General features: G+C 38.5%; 1 pseudogene; it reads left to right on the top strand.

The window, feature by feature from the left end:
• The window catches only part of LOC137501836 (prolactin-releasing peptide receptor-like), a 698,893-nt pseudogene that overhangs the window by 251,245 nt on the left and 433,529 nt on the right, over positions 1–14,119 (top strand).

Genomic DNA, 14,119 nt, shown 5'->3' on the forward strand with positions numbered 1-14,119 from the left:
GAGTTGGGAATAGAACTGAAGGATACGAAGGGGAGACTGGTAAATGTGGGGGAGATATAGAAGCTAATGGGAATGGGAAGCAATTGCTGGACTTCTGTGCTAATATGGGTTTAGCAGTTACGAATACAATCTCCAAGCATAAGGCTATTTACTGCTACACATGGGAGGCTAGGGGTACCAGATCCATAATAGACTATATCTTAACAGACTTCGAATTCAGGAAATCTGTTAGGAATGTACGAGTTTTCCTGGGATTTTTCGATGATACAAACCATTATCTGATCTGCAGTGAACTATGTACCTCTAGGCCTAGGGTAGAGAAAGTGAAATCTGTTTGCAAACGAATAAGGGTAGAAAATCTTCAGTACAAGGAAATTAGACATAAGTACATGGATATCATTAGTGAGAAGTTTCGAACAGTAGACAGTAAGCAGGTTCAGGATATAGAGAGTGAATGGGTTGCATACAGGGATGATGAAGTAGAAACAGCAAGGGAATGCCTAGGAACAACTGTGTGTAAAGATGGGAAAAGGCGAACATCTTGGTGGAATGTTGAAGTGAGAGCAGCTTGTAAACGTAAAAAAAGCCTTATCAGAAATGGCCCCAAACAAGGGCCGAGGCAGACAGGGATTTGTACGTAGATGAAAGAAAAGAGCGAAACAAATAGTTGTTGAATCCAAAAAGAAGTCTTGGGAAGATTTTGATAAAACCTCGAAAGACTAGGTCAAGCAGCAGGGAAACCTTTCTGGACAGTAACAAAGAATTTTGGGACGGGAGGGAAAAAGGAAATTTGTTTTGAGTAATTCAGGCGAACTCATAATAGATCCCAGGCAATCACTAGAGTGGTGTAGGGAATATTTGAACATCTTCTCAATGTAAAAGGAAATCATCCTGGTGGTGTTGCGAACAGCCAAGCTTATGGGGAGGAGAAAAATGATTTTGGTGAAATTACGCTGGAGGAAGTGGAAAGGTTGGTAAATAAACTCCATTGTCATAAAGCAGCAGGAATAGATGAAATTACACCTGAAATGGTGAAGTATAGTGGGAAGGCAGGGATGAAATAGCTTCATAGAGTAGTAAGATTAGCGTGGAGTGTTGGTAAGGTACATTCAGATTGGACAAAAGCGGTAATTGTACCTATCTATAAGTAAGGGAACGGGATGGATTGCAGTAACTATCGAGGTATCTCATTGATTAGTAAACCAGGGATAGTATTCACTGGCATCTTGGAAGGGAGGGTGCGATCATTCTCTGAGAGGAAGTTGGATGAAAACCAGTGTGGTTTCAAACCACAGAGAGGCTGTCAGGATCAGATTTTCAGTATGCGCCAGGTAATTGAAAAATGCTACGAGAGGAATAGCAGTTGTATTTATGTTTCGTAGATATAGAGAAAGCATATGACAGGGTACTGAGGGAAGAGATGTTCGCTATACTGGGGGACTATGGAATTAAAGTCAATGAAAGGCATTTATGTTGACAATTGGGCTTCAGTGAGAATTGATGGTAGAATGAGTTCTTGGTTCAGGGTACTTACAGGGGTTAGACAAGGCTGTAATCTTTCACCTTTGCTGTTCATAGTTTACATGGATCATCTGCTGAAAGGTATAAAATGGCAGGGAGGGATTCAGTTAGGTGGAAATGTAGTAAGCAGTTTGGCCTATGCTGACGACTTGGTCTTAATGGCTGACTGTGCAGAAAGCCTGCAGTCTTGGAACTTGAAAATAGGTGCAATGAGTATAGTATGAACATTAGCCTCTCGTAGACTAAATTGATGTCAGTAGGTAAGGAATTCAACAGAATTGAATGTCAGATTGGTGATACTAAGCTAGAACAGGTCGATAATTTCAAGTATTTAGGTTGTGTGTTCTCCCAGGATGGTAATATAGTAAGTGAGATTGAATCAAGGTGTAGTAAAGCTAATGCAGTGAGCTCGCAGTTGCGATCAGCAGTATTCTGTAAGAAGGAAGTCAGCACCCAGACGAAACTATCTTTACATCGATCTGTTTTCAGGCAAACTTTGCTTTACGGGAGCGAAAGCTGGGTGGACTCAGGATATCTTATTCATAAGTTAGAAGTAACAGACATGAAAGTAGCAAAAATGATTGCTGGTACAAAACAGGTGGGAACAATGGCAGGATGGCACTCGTAATGAGGAGATAAAGGCTAATTTAGGAATGAACTCGATGGATGAAGCTGTACGCATGAACCGGCTTCGGTGGTGGGGTCATGTGAGGCGAATGGAGGACGATGGGTTACCTAGGAGAATAATGGACTCTGTTATGGGGGTAAGAGAAGTAGAGTTAGACCAAGACGACGATGGTTAGACTCAGTTTCTAACGATTTAAAGATAAGAGGTATAGAACTACTGTAAATGAGGCCACAACACTAGCTGCAAATCGATTATTGTGGCAACGTTTATTAAATTCACAGAGGCTTACAGACTGAACGCTGAAAGGCATAACAGTCTATAATGATGATGTATGTATGTATGTATTGTTTAATATTAATCACCTAATCTTTCTGGACTTTATCCTTGTAACCAATATACTTTACATACTGCTGACTGAATAGTTCAGTCTTTTAAAGATCCACTCCCCTTGTTCATAAATTATTCCTGGAATGTCCTTCTTGGAACCTGTTCCTGCCTTAAGGTACCTGTGCATACATTTCCATTTTACTCTAAAATTTGCATGAGTGCTAATTATGCTTGCCAACATGTTATCCTTAATGACTTTTTTGCTAGATTCCATTTCCTAGTAAGTTCCTTCAATTTCTCCTTACTTCCACAGCCATTTCTAAATCTATTTCGTTCCACCCTGCACCTCCTTCTTAGTCTCTTTACTTCTTTATTATAATATAGTGGATCTTTACCATTACTTACCACCTTTAAAGGTACAAACCTGTTTTTACATTCCTCAACATTTGACATAATCCCATGGCAGGTTATGTTTAAATTTCTATTTACCATTTTCCACTGATCCCTGGTCTAGAAAGCCAAGAATAACGGCCGATAGGACCCGCCGTGCTGACCACACGACACCTCGTTACCTGCAAGGCTGCGAGCTGAGCAGTGGTCGCTTGGTATGTCATGGCCCTTCGGGGCTGTTGCGCCGTGGAGTTTGGTTTGGTTCCCACTGATCATAGTTATTTTTGAAAACGCCCATATGTCTGTTTTTTCAGCCATATGGTACTGCCTAATACTCCTACTTTTAATATCTTCCTTTCCATCACATTTAATTTTAATTAAGACAAAAACAGCTTCATGAACACTAATTACTTCAGTTTCTCTGCAGAGCTCACCTGGTTTTACCAGCACCACGTCCAGAATATTCTCACCTCTAGTTGGTTCCGTCACTTTCTGAATCAGCTATCCTTCCCATATTAACTTATTTGTCACTTTTTGGTCATGATTCCTGCCGTTCGCATTACCTTCCGAATCGATATTTAGTAAACTGAGATCTCCCGATGCTATCACATTCCTTTCCATGTCGTTCGTGGCACGGGGTATGTGTCGTCTTCATCCTTATTTCATCCTCATCACGACGCGCAGGTCGCCTACAGGAGTCAATTCAAAAGACCTGCACCTGGCAAGCCAAACCTGTCCTCGGACATTCCCGGCACTAAAAGTCATACGCCATTTTTTTTACCATATCGTTTCCCACACAACTGATTATCTTATCAAATAATTCTGAATCAGTGTCAGCGCTACCCTTTCCCGGTCTGTACTCTCCTAATACTCAATTTGCCTATATTTTAAGTGAGACTTACACCTAGAATTTTATGTTTGTCATCTTTAACATTTTCGTAGCTTACAAATTCGTCTTTCACCAGAATGAATACTCCCCCTCCTACCATTCCTTTCCTATCTCTACGATACACACTTCAGTTCCGTGAGAAAATTTCTGCATCCATTATACCATTTCTCAGCCATGATTCAACTCCTATTACAATACCTGGTAAGTACATAATTAAATTAATTCTATTCCTTTCTTTACAGTACTTCTACAGTTCAACACTATCATGTTTCTGTCATACCTACTTGACTTCCAGATCCCAGTAAACACCGCTCGCTAGATCACCCCGTTTCCCTGAATGTACCTCATTCAGGAGCAGGCATAGATATGAATATGGTTCAAAAATCTCGGAACAGACGGGGGATTTATAGTACAACCAGAGCAGATTTAATCCCATCCTATTATGGGATTATTTTAACTACGACAAAAAAGCTTCATCATCACTAATGCCATCTATTACTTCGGTTTCTCTACAGAGCCCATCTGGTTTTAATAATAATAATAATAATAATAATAATAATAATAATAATAATAATAATAATAATAATAATAATAATAATGTAATTTGTTTTACGTCCCACTAACTACTCTTTTACGGTTTTCGGAGACGCTGAGGTGCCGGAATTTAGTCCCGCAGGAGTTCTTTTACGTGCCAGTAAATCTACCGACACGAGGCTGACGTATTTGAGCACCTTCAAATACCACCGGACTGAGCCAGGATCGAACCTGCCAAGTTGGGGTCAGAAGGCCAGCGCCTTAACCGTCTGTGCTACTCAGACCCACCTGTTTTTACGAGCACCACTTTCAGGATAATGTAATCTCGTGGTTGTTCCTAGGGTAGAAGGCGAGAGAGACGTCAGCCTGCTATTCTGCAGAATATTTGCGGTATACCGTTGGAAGTTACAGTCGTCTTCGAATAGCACTAACTCGTAAGGGTGGCTGTTAATATTTCAACAGTACAGTGGAGTGTAGCCCATTATTTCACTCCACGAGGTGCTTTTTGGCATATGTTGTAAATCCATAGACTACATGTGAAACATCCCATCATTTTAAACAAGTTTTTATGTGAATAATTTCGCTTACTCTTCAAATGAAGGAGTACATTTCTGCCGGTTTCGTGCCTGAGTTGGACAACGGACACCCTGGCTGACCGACAACAAATCTATCGGTTACCATGGCAACGTTCTGTCTGCTTGCCAGCAGGGAAGTAGCATAAGACATTTTTGTCATTATTCGTGTAAACTCGTGGATGTTCCTAGGGTAGAAGGCGAAAGAGAGGTCAGGCTGCTATTTTGCAGGATATTTGCGGAATACCGTTGGAAGTTACAGTCGTCTTCGAACAGCACAAAAGGTGGCTGTTAATATTTCAACAGTACAGCGGAGTGTAGCCCATTATTTCACACCGCAAGGTGTTTTCTGGCATATGTTGTAATTTGTACTGCATTTAGTTTCCACTTCTGTTTTCTGTTTTAATTTCTTGCGACTGCTTTTCCTCTTTAGCCTTAAGTAATAACACCATAAGTCATCATCTAATCTGTTCACCGAAGAATCCCTGCGTTTAAATTTCTCATCTGTTACCGCTTTCTTCAGTCTGTAACTCATGTCTTCACAATTTAATGAGGGACATATCATTATTCCAATACGTCCACTTAGTAGGCTATTTACATATTTGTCCTACCCGGCTGTCCTCAACTATTATCCTATTTTCAGTTAATGTCGACTTTCTTAACTGTATTATTTTCTTCCTTAATTTATCCGTATGTATGCGAGTGCTAATCCCGAAACCTAGGCACCCTTTATTTGAGGAAAAATTACAAGCTTTTCAATTGTGTAACATTTTGACCCCAAAAAATATCGAAATATGGAGACAGTTTTAATGACAGTGCAGATCTTAATTTAGAGGTAAATGTTTTCTAGACGGTAAGTCATATCACAAGGCAAATAACACAGCAGATGCTCAATTTGAGACACCTACAACTTTGGTACTATGACTTTTTGTCGTATCTCGATCCATTATAAGTTAGATAGAGCTGCGTTTCTCATTGTAATCAAATCCCTCCATCTCGATTGTGACGATTGTGACTAGCATTAAGAAACGAAAGCTCCCCATCTCAATTGTGAACTGCAGTAGGCACGTGAGTCTGCCGTTTTAGTAGGAGACGTGGCTTGCCATTATTACCAAAGTCTCCAACGCGCACCTTACGTCGGAAATAACGTCTGTGATCCTCCCCGTGGTGTTCCTTTGATAGCGCTAAGAGATATGCAATTTAGTTTAATCTTACTCACTGCGTGTACCGCCACGAGCTGTTGGAATTAACTTCCCAATGACATCAGGGAAGCTAAATCTAGGACAAAGTTTAAAATCCTTTGCCATTGTCATCTTATAAGCACTTCCACTCTTTCTTGAGAGTGAATGGGATGCATGAATGAGAGTAAATATGGTTGTTTATTGTAATGTGTTCCAGCTTATACTTTAGTAATACTTTACTAACTTTAGTTAGTTTAGTTAGTGATACATTATTTAGTTTACTTTAGACTTTAGGTTGCAAAGATTTAATTTTTTTTAAATTTTATGTAAAAGTTATATGTAATGATAATAATAATAATAATAATAATAATAATAATAATAATAATAATAATAATAATAATAATAATAATAATAATAATAATACAGTCAGTTGCGTAGAAATTCGTATACGAGGTAGAATACTGTAGCGAAGCATGGGTACATTTGCTAGTAAATAGATAAGTAAGTAAGTAAGTAAGTAAGTAAATAAATAAATAAATAAATAAATAAATAAATAAATAAATAAATAAATAAACGAAAGAGTTAATTGTACTGTATCCCTGACCGTTACCAAGCTAGTTATGTAAAACTTATACATGTGATACTTGTTTTTTCGTAATGATGTTCTTGGATTCGATGCCAGGAGGTACGCCGGTACTTGAAAGGAATATTGGAAAACTATTCACTGTTCCAGGGGGTTACTAAGCTGAGGTTGTAAACGAATGCTTCGTCGACCTGATTGTGCGCGAGTTCGATTCTTGGTCATAAGTGTAGCAAAGGAACAGCCACTTCTGAAGAGGTGTTCAACGAACCTGCACTATCAATTAGTGCCAGATTAACTGTTAGTGCCAGAAGCGGCAAGCACAGAGCTATTTTCTCTACTCCAGTTCTTGCCAAAGTCCCTGTACACCTTCAGATAATGTATGGCCCGCACGAATATGACACACTTTTTTTCGTTTTATTTACTATTCTAGGAACTCTCTCAGCACGATTCAATGACTATATTTTCGAAAGCCTATCAATGTTCACCTTATCATTCAAAACTATAACATTTTAGTCCTTACCAAAATAATGTGTTCTACCATTATGATATTGCTGTTTCAGGACATGCCACTCCACGTATCGACCCTTACCTTTCTTCTCATCGCTGTGGACCGGTACCGGCTAGTTATGGACCCTACCAAGCCACGACTACCTGTATTTTTCTGCGCTGTCGGCACCTGGGTGCTAGCTGTGTGCATTGTGCTGCCTTATCCCATCTACCTCACTTACGTAGATCTTGGGGTGAGTACTGAAGGAAAAATAAATAGAAATTCGTAAAAATAACAACATTTACACAATAAGACTTGGTTGATTACCCATATTTAATGGGCTTAAAATGAGTCTGTCTCCAAATAAAGAGTTTTCGATCCTATATTTCCTTGTTCTGTATAAACAAGTCACATATGAACACCTAATTCGATTAGAGTCTTTATTTGTGACTTTATGTCATTAGCTGTGTCTTATCTTTGTCTCCCAAGTTTTAATCCTTTATATTAAAGCACATGCTTTTTCCGAGTAATTATTGTTTCTAGTTTAGGTCGATCAGAGTATGATATCTTATTTATTGCTACTAATTTAACAACGCAGCGACATTCAAGGTTTTTCGGCTATAGTTCGATGAACATGGTCAGTACTGGGAATGTAGAGACCGTGGATTTTACTAAGATACATTCCGACATCTACCTGGTTTTGAGTTAGAAATTATGGGAAGTAAATTTTAGGGCTGCTGACGGTGAGACTCGCACTGACTCTTTTCTGAATCCTAGTTGGTAGCCACAAGATTCGTAACCGCGAATACTTTGTCGTAGCTCAGTCACAGGCGGGCCGCAACGCTTAATTAATTTTCTTTCGAGCCGTACCACCGTTACCAACGCTACCCAGTGAACTTTCCATCTGAGCAGACATATTAAACTTCTTCCATCCTAATAACGTCTGGTGTAAGGGAAAATAGTAGAGAAATGGTAAAATTACCTCACTTCCTTGTGGTACTAATCTTAGATACCTATATTAATACGCGCTTACTCAAGCGCTAGGGTACTTCCTATTTAAAATAAATTTACACGCCTGCAGGTGCTTACAAATTTGGGAGTACAGTATGTTTCAGTATGCAGCATACACATTGTAGTTAGATAAGTTCCTCCTTACTATCTATTTTACAAATTTTGTAATTCTAATGTCATTACGTACATACTTACTTCACTACTAGTAGTTATGCACGTACAACGTAATACTAATATAGAAATCATTAGCTTTAGGATAATTATTTATCTGTATTTTCTAACGTTTTAGTGATTACCTGCAAATTATTATTAATATCACTAGCTGTAGTACTAGGCATTATCTGGATAATTTTTAATGTTTACCCTCAAGATTTCTATTACTTGTTAATTATGTGTGAAATGAATTTTTGTACAATTCTTTGTTGAAACGTTGACTGATATTTTCCAATCTATTATGTCGTTTGAAAGTTATTTATATGTGTTCGATTTTAAGTTTGAGATTATTTTACTTTCTAGTAAAACTTTGTCTATGTGGAAGCCCAAAATGAGTGCGAAGTATTTGATTCCTTCAAGAAATTAGTAAGTGATAATTATATTTACCAGTCCTCTCAAGAGATGGTATACGCGATTCCAACTGTTATTAAAACTATCACCAATGAGCCTTGCGAATCCAAAATCTGTGGATTCCACACTAATTTCGATCATTTCAGACTAGTTACGTTTCACATCATCTCAGCCCCCGTCCCAATTCATCTCAGAGAAAAAAACACAATGGATTCGACGTTTATATCGGTAATTTTCCATTATTTTACTCGGTTTTGCATTGCCTCTTTCTCTTCGTAAATAGGTAGGCCTACACATAGAGAAAGCAGACACGTTTATATGTGCAAAATGAATTAAATGTATTCTGTGTATTAATTAAATTTTAAAGGTTTATTTAAGTTCTTTGGGATATACAATATTTCTGGTCTTTCCGTCTTGTGCAAAACCAAACACATTTTTCAGCTGTTCCACTCGTGAGCATCCAACATATAACTGACGAGGTGAAAAGCGTGGATTTTAAAGATTTAGTCCACACACTTGATGCGAATGATCTTGTGCCTTGTTGATGGTTATTGAGAATGCCAAAGCGAATCGGTAACTGCAGTCCTTTGGAAAGAAATGGCATGCCGTTAGGAATGATGCTAATACGTGGCTTGCAATCAATTTTTCTTTAGTGCTCCGCCGATAGATCAAGCACACAAATAAATTACGTATCTTTTAACGGTATTCAATTAGTTCTCCGCTTATAGAGACACCAATTGCACACATTTTGTTTCTTTTGCCACCACCACCATGGAAAACATGAACAAGATATGTACTCTACATTCTATTCACGGCATTGCACTGAGCCTATCCAAACTGTCAGACATCTTTATTTTCACGATCATGAACTTCCTAACAAGAAACGTACTTTACAAAACATGGCACTGTGTTCCCATCATCCTATACAGTATACAGCATTTCTTACCGGACTATCATGATTCAGATTAAGTCCCTGTTGCCTAGCGACAGCTTGTCCATCAAGTCCATCCAATCTTGGTGCGGCTTTGCAATAAAATTACTTACATAAAATTGCCTATTAAAGAAACTACCGAACGGATTTCATTCAAACCATTTCCTAAACCCTCTAAGGAGTAATAAGAACTAATTGTAAAATTTTGTGCGAAATCTGTCCAGTAGTTTTTAGTCCAGTCGGGACGAACAAACAAATATTCAATTTTATATAGTAGACTAGCAAATATACCCGTGCTTCGCTACGGTATTCTACATTGTATAGGGATATTGACGTAAAGACTGCGCGTGCAGTAAATGAGATTTCTTTTAAAATTGCATGTCTCTTAGCCTTATCCGAGAAATACCATGAAGAGGTCCCCATACGTTGTTTCCAATGTAAAGAGAGGGTTGCGGAGTTATGATGATAACGGCAGGCTCACTTGCCTACTGCTATTCACAATCGAGTTGGCAAGTTTACATTATAATAGCATGCCCCATTGCCTACTGCGCGGTCATAATCGATTTGGGGAGTTTTAGTTACAATGGCAGACCCATTTGCTACTTTCAGACAGATTACAGTTGAGGAGATTTTATTATAACAGCAGGCAACTTCCCTGCCACCAGTCAAAATTGAATTGTGCAGCTATCATTATAATGACAGGCCCTTTTTACTGCTGCCAGCCAACTTACTGCCAGTCACACAGAATTAGTGAGTTTCCATGAAAATAGCAGGCCACTATGCCTAATGCTAGTCAAATTTTAGATTGGAACATTTGTTTATAATGGCGGGCACCCTGGCCTAGAGCCAAACACAATAGGGTAGGGGACTTTCGAACAAAACTGCATGCTCCCTTACCTTCTGCAAGACAAATCGAGAAGTGAATTATTCATTAAAATGGTAGGCCCCCCTTACTAATTCCAGTTACACAGGAGTTGGAGAAGGACCCCATTCCTACTGCCAGCAGTCAAAGTCGGTGTAGGGAGTACTGATTACAATAGCAGACACACCTTTCTCGATCGCTAAAAATCGACATCAATGAATATATATATATATATGGACAAATGAAAGTATATGCATGTTTACAATATTGCAGCCCTTCATTTACAGATTAACTGCTGCTAAACGGTACGTCATATTGAAGAAGGATTGTACCGTAAGGAGCAGTATTTAGAGATCTAAATGGCTGGTCCTCTGATATTTTCTCGCATCTCATCTATACATGGGTCAGATTGAGTCAGAAACGTTGAATAGGTTGAAATTTGTGTAAGATTATCTTACATTGCATTACTTTTCGGATAATTATGTGACATAGCATTTGGCTCACATATGCGTACTGGGTGGTCCAATGTTCGTGTAGAGTTTGATCATACTATCTTCCCTGTAAGTGATTGAAAGTATGAATTATATAGGTAATGAGTCCAAGTTTACTTAAAATCGAGAAATAGAGACGAATCTAACGTATAAGCGATACAGATACGACAAAAAGTCATAAGACAAAAGTTAAAGATCACTCCTAATTCAACGAAGATTGTGCCATCCGTTATGTGATAGGACTACGCGTTTATCCCACGAAATACCTCGAAACAAAGGTCTGCACCATCATTAAAATTGCTTCCATATTTCGAAATTCTTCGGGGATAAAAAAATGAAAAATTTAAAGATCTGTGAAGTTTTTCGTTCGTTACAGGCTGAAACGTATAATTTTGCCAAATTTCAATTTTCTTGCTTGTCTGGCAGATTATGCTGCAATCTGGATTTTGGTTGAGGGGGTAAAAATCTGACTTTCAGGAAATTAAACCGAAAAATATGCAGACGATCATTATTACCCCTCAAACGGGTATCTGTACAAAAATTTCACCGAAGTAGTCAATGTACAGGCACATACAGTCGTTACGAATTTATTTATATAGATGGATAAGGAATCCGCACTACGTACAACACATTTTGGCTACGTCCGCCGGACTTAACCTGCAAAACCAACCGTTCATGATATCTCACTTATTAATCCTCCTGTCGAAAAATTCACATGAGAAAACAAAATTTTTAGAAATGTATTTCCATTAAGGATTGTAGATTTCGATTAATTTCGGATGTGCATATTTTGAGGAAGTGTAAAATCATGGTTCCGGTTTCCGATAAACCCCCGGTAAATTACGTATTCAGAAATAATATTGGCCCTAAAACCTACACAAGGGCAGGTGGATTCTAAATATCAAGTTTGGTAGAAATATATTCAGTAGTTTTCAAGTTATAAAAGCTCATACAATCAAACCGACAAACAGACACCAAAGTTAAGAAATATGCAGAAGGTCATTATTACAACTGAAGCGGATAACTGTACGGAAATTCCGCCAAAATAGCCAATGTATAGACAGACGGTCGTTGCGATTATATTTATATAGATGACAGATAAGCATGGGCACGTTTGAAAGTGCAAACCTTCATTTCGAGATTTACTGCTCCTAAACGGTACATCATACAAACAAACGGTTTGCACCTTCAGACGTCCCTTTAATCGCTCTATATGTCTGGTGTTAAAACACTTTCTCGTATCTCACATATTTATGGGTTCGCTTGAGTTACGATATTTGAATGGGGTGAAATTTGAGTACATTTTCATCATTTTACATTATTTTTCACTTATGTGGAAGCTAGAATCATGAAATTGGGTTTGCATATAGCCATCGGTCGTGTCAATGTGCGTGCCAAATTCGATGACTCTACCTTTCCTATAAGTGTGTCAAACTAAGTAATACACGTGTAAAAAGCACAGAATTTACGAACCATCGAAATATACAGTCAAATCTACCCTATAACGGAGAGAGTTAGATGCTGCATACAGGAAAATCAAGGAAACCTTTGGAGAAAGGAAATCTAGGTGCATGAATATTAAGAGCTCAAATGGAAAGCCACTTCTAGGGAAAGAAGACAAAGCAGAAAGATGGCAGGAGCATATCCAACAGTTGTATCAAGGTAATGATGTAGATAATTTGGTTCTGGAACATGAAGAGGTTGTTGATGCTGATGAAATGGGAGACCCAATTTTGAGGTCAGAGTTTGACAGAGCTGTGAGTGACCGAAATAGGAACAAGGCACCTGGAATTGATGATATTCCCTCTGAATTACTGACTGCCTTAGGAGAAACCAGCATGGTAAGGTTATTTCATTTAGTGTGCAGGATGTATGAGACAGGAGAAGTCCCATCCGATTTTCGGCAGAATGTTGTTATACCTATTCCCAAGAAAGCCGGTGCTGACAGGTGTGAAAACTACCGCACCATTAGTTTAGTATCTCATGCCTGCAAAATTTTAACACGTATTATTTACAGAAGAATGGAAAAACAAGTTGAAGCTGAGTTGGGAGAAGATCAATAAATTTGGCTTCAGAAGAAATGTAGGAACACGTGAAGCAATCCTGACTTTACGTCTGATCTTAGAGGATCGAATCAAGAAGGACAAGCCCACGTACATGGCATTCGTAGATCTAGAAAAGGCATTCGATAATGTTGATTGGAACAAGCTATTTATGATTCTGAAGATGATAGGGATCAGATGCCGAAAACGAAGAATTATCTACAACCTGTATAAACATCAGTCTGCAGTGATAAGACTCGAGGGCTTTGAAAAGGAAGCAGCAATCCAGAAAGGAGTGAGGCAAGGGTGCAGTTTGTCCCCTCTCCTTTTCAATGTTTACATAGAACAGGCAGTAAAGGAAATCAAAGAGAAATTTGGAAAGGGAATCACAGTCCAAGGGGAGGAAATCAAAATCTTGAGATTTGCCGATGATATTGTTATTTTATCTGAGACTGCAGAAGATCTCGAGAAGTTGCTGAATGGTATGGATGAAGTCTTGGGTAATGACTACAAGATGAAAATAAATAATTCCAAAACAAAAGTAATGGAGTGCAGTCGAACGAAGGCAGGTGATGTAGGAAATATTAGATTAGGAAACGAAGTCTTAAAGGAAGTAGATGAATATTGTTACTTGGGTAGTAAAATAACTAACGATGGCAGAAGTAAGGAGGACATAAAATGCAGACTAGCACAAGCAAGGAAGAGCTTTCTTAAGAAAAGAAATTTGCTCACTTCAAACATTGATATCGGAATTAGAAAGATGTTTTTGAAGACTTTCGTGTGGAGCGTAGCATTGTATGGAAATGAAACATGGACGATATCTAGCTCAGAAAGAAAGAGAATAGAAGCTTTTGAAATGTGGTGTTACAGAAGAATGCTGAAGGTGAGATGGATAGATCGAATCACGAATGAAGAGATACTGAATCGAATTGGTGAGAGGAGATCGATTTGTCTAAATTTGACGAGAAGAAGAGATAGAATGATAGGACACATCTTAAGACACCCAGGACTTGTTCAGTTGGTTTTAGAAGGAAGTGTAGGTGGTAAGAACGGTAGGGGTAGACCAAGGTATGAATATGACAAACAGATCAGAGCAGATGTAGGAT

This window comes from Anabrus simplex, chromosome 1 (assembly GCF_040414725.1).
Source record: "Anabrus simplex isolate iqAnaSimp1 chromosome 1, ASM4041472v1, whole genome shotgun sequence".
NCBI classification, from domain to species: domain Eukaryota; kingdom Metazoa; phylum Arthropoda; class Insecta; order Orthoptera; family Tettigoniidae; genus Anabrus; species Anabrus simplex.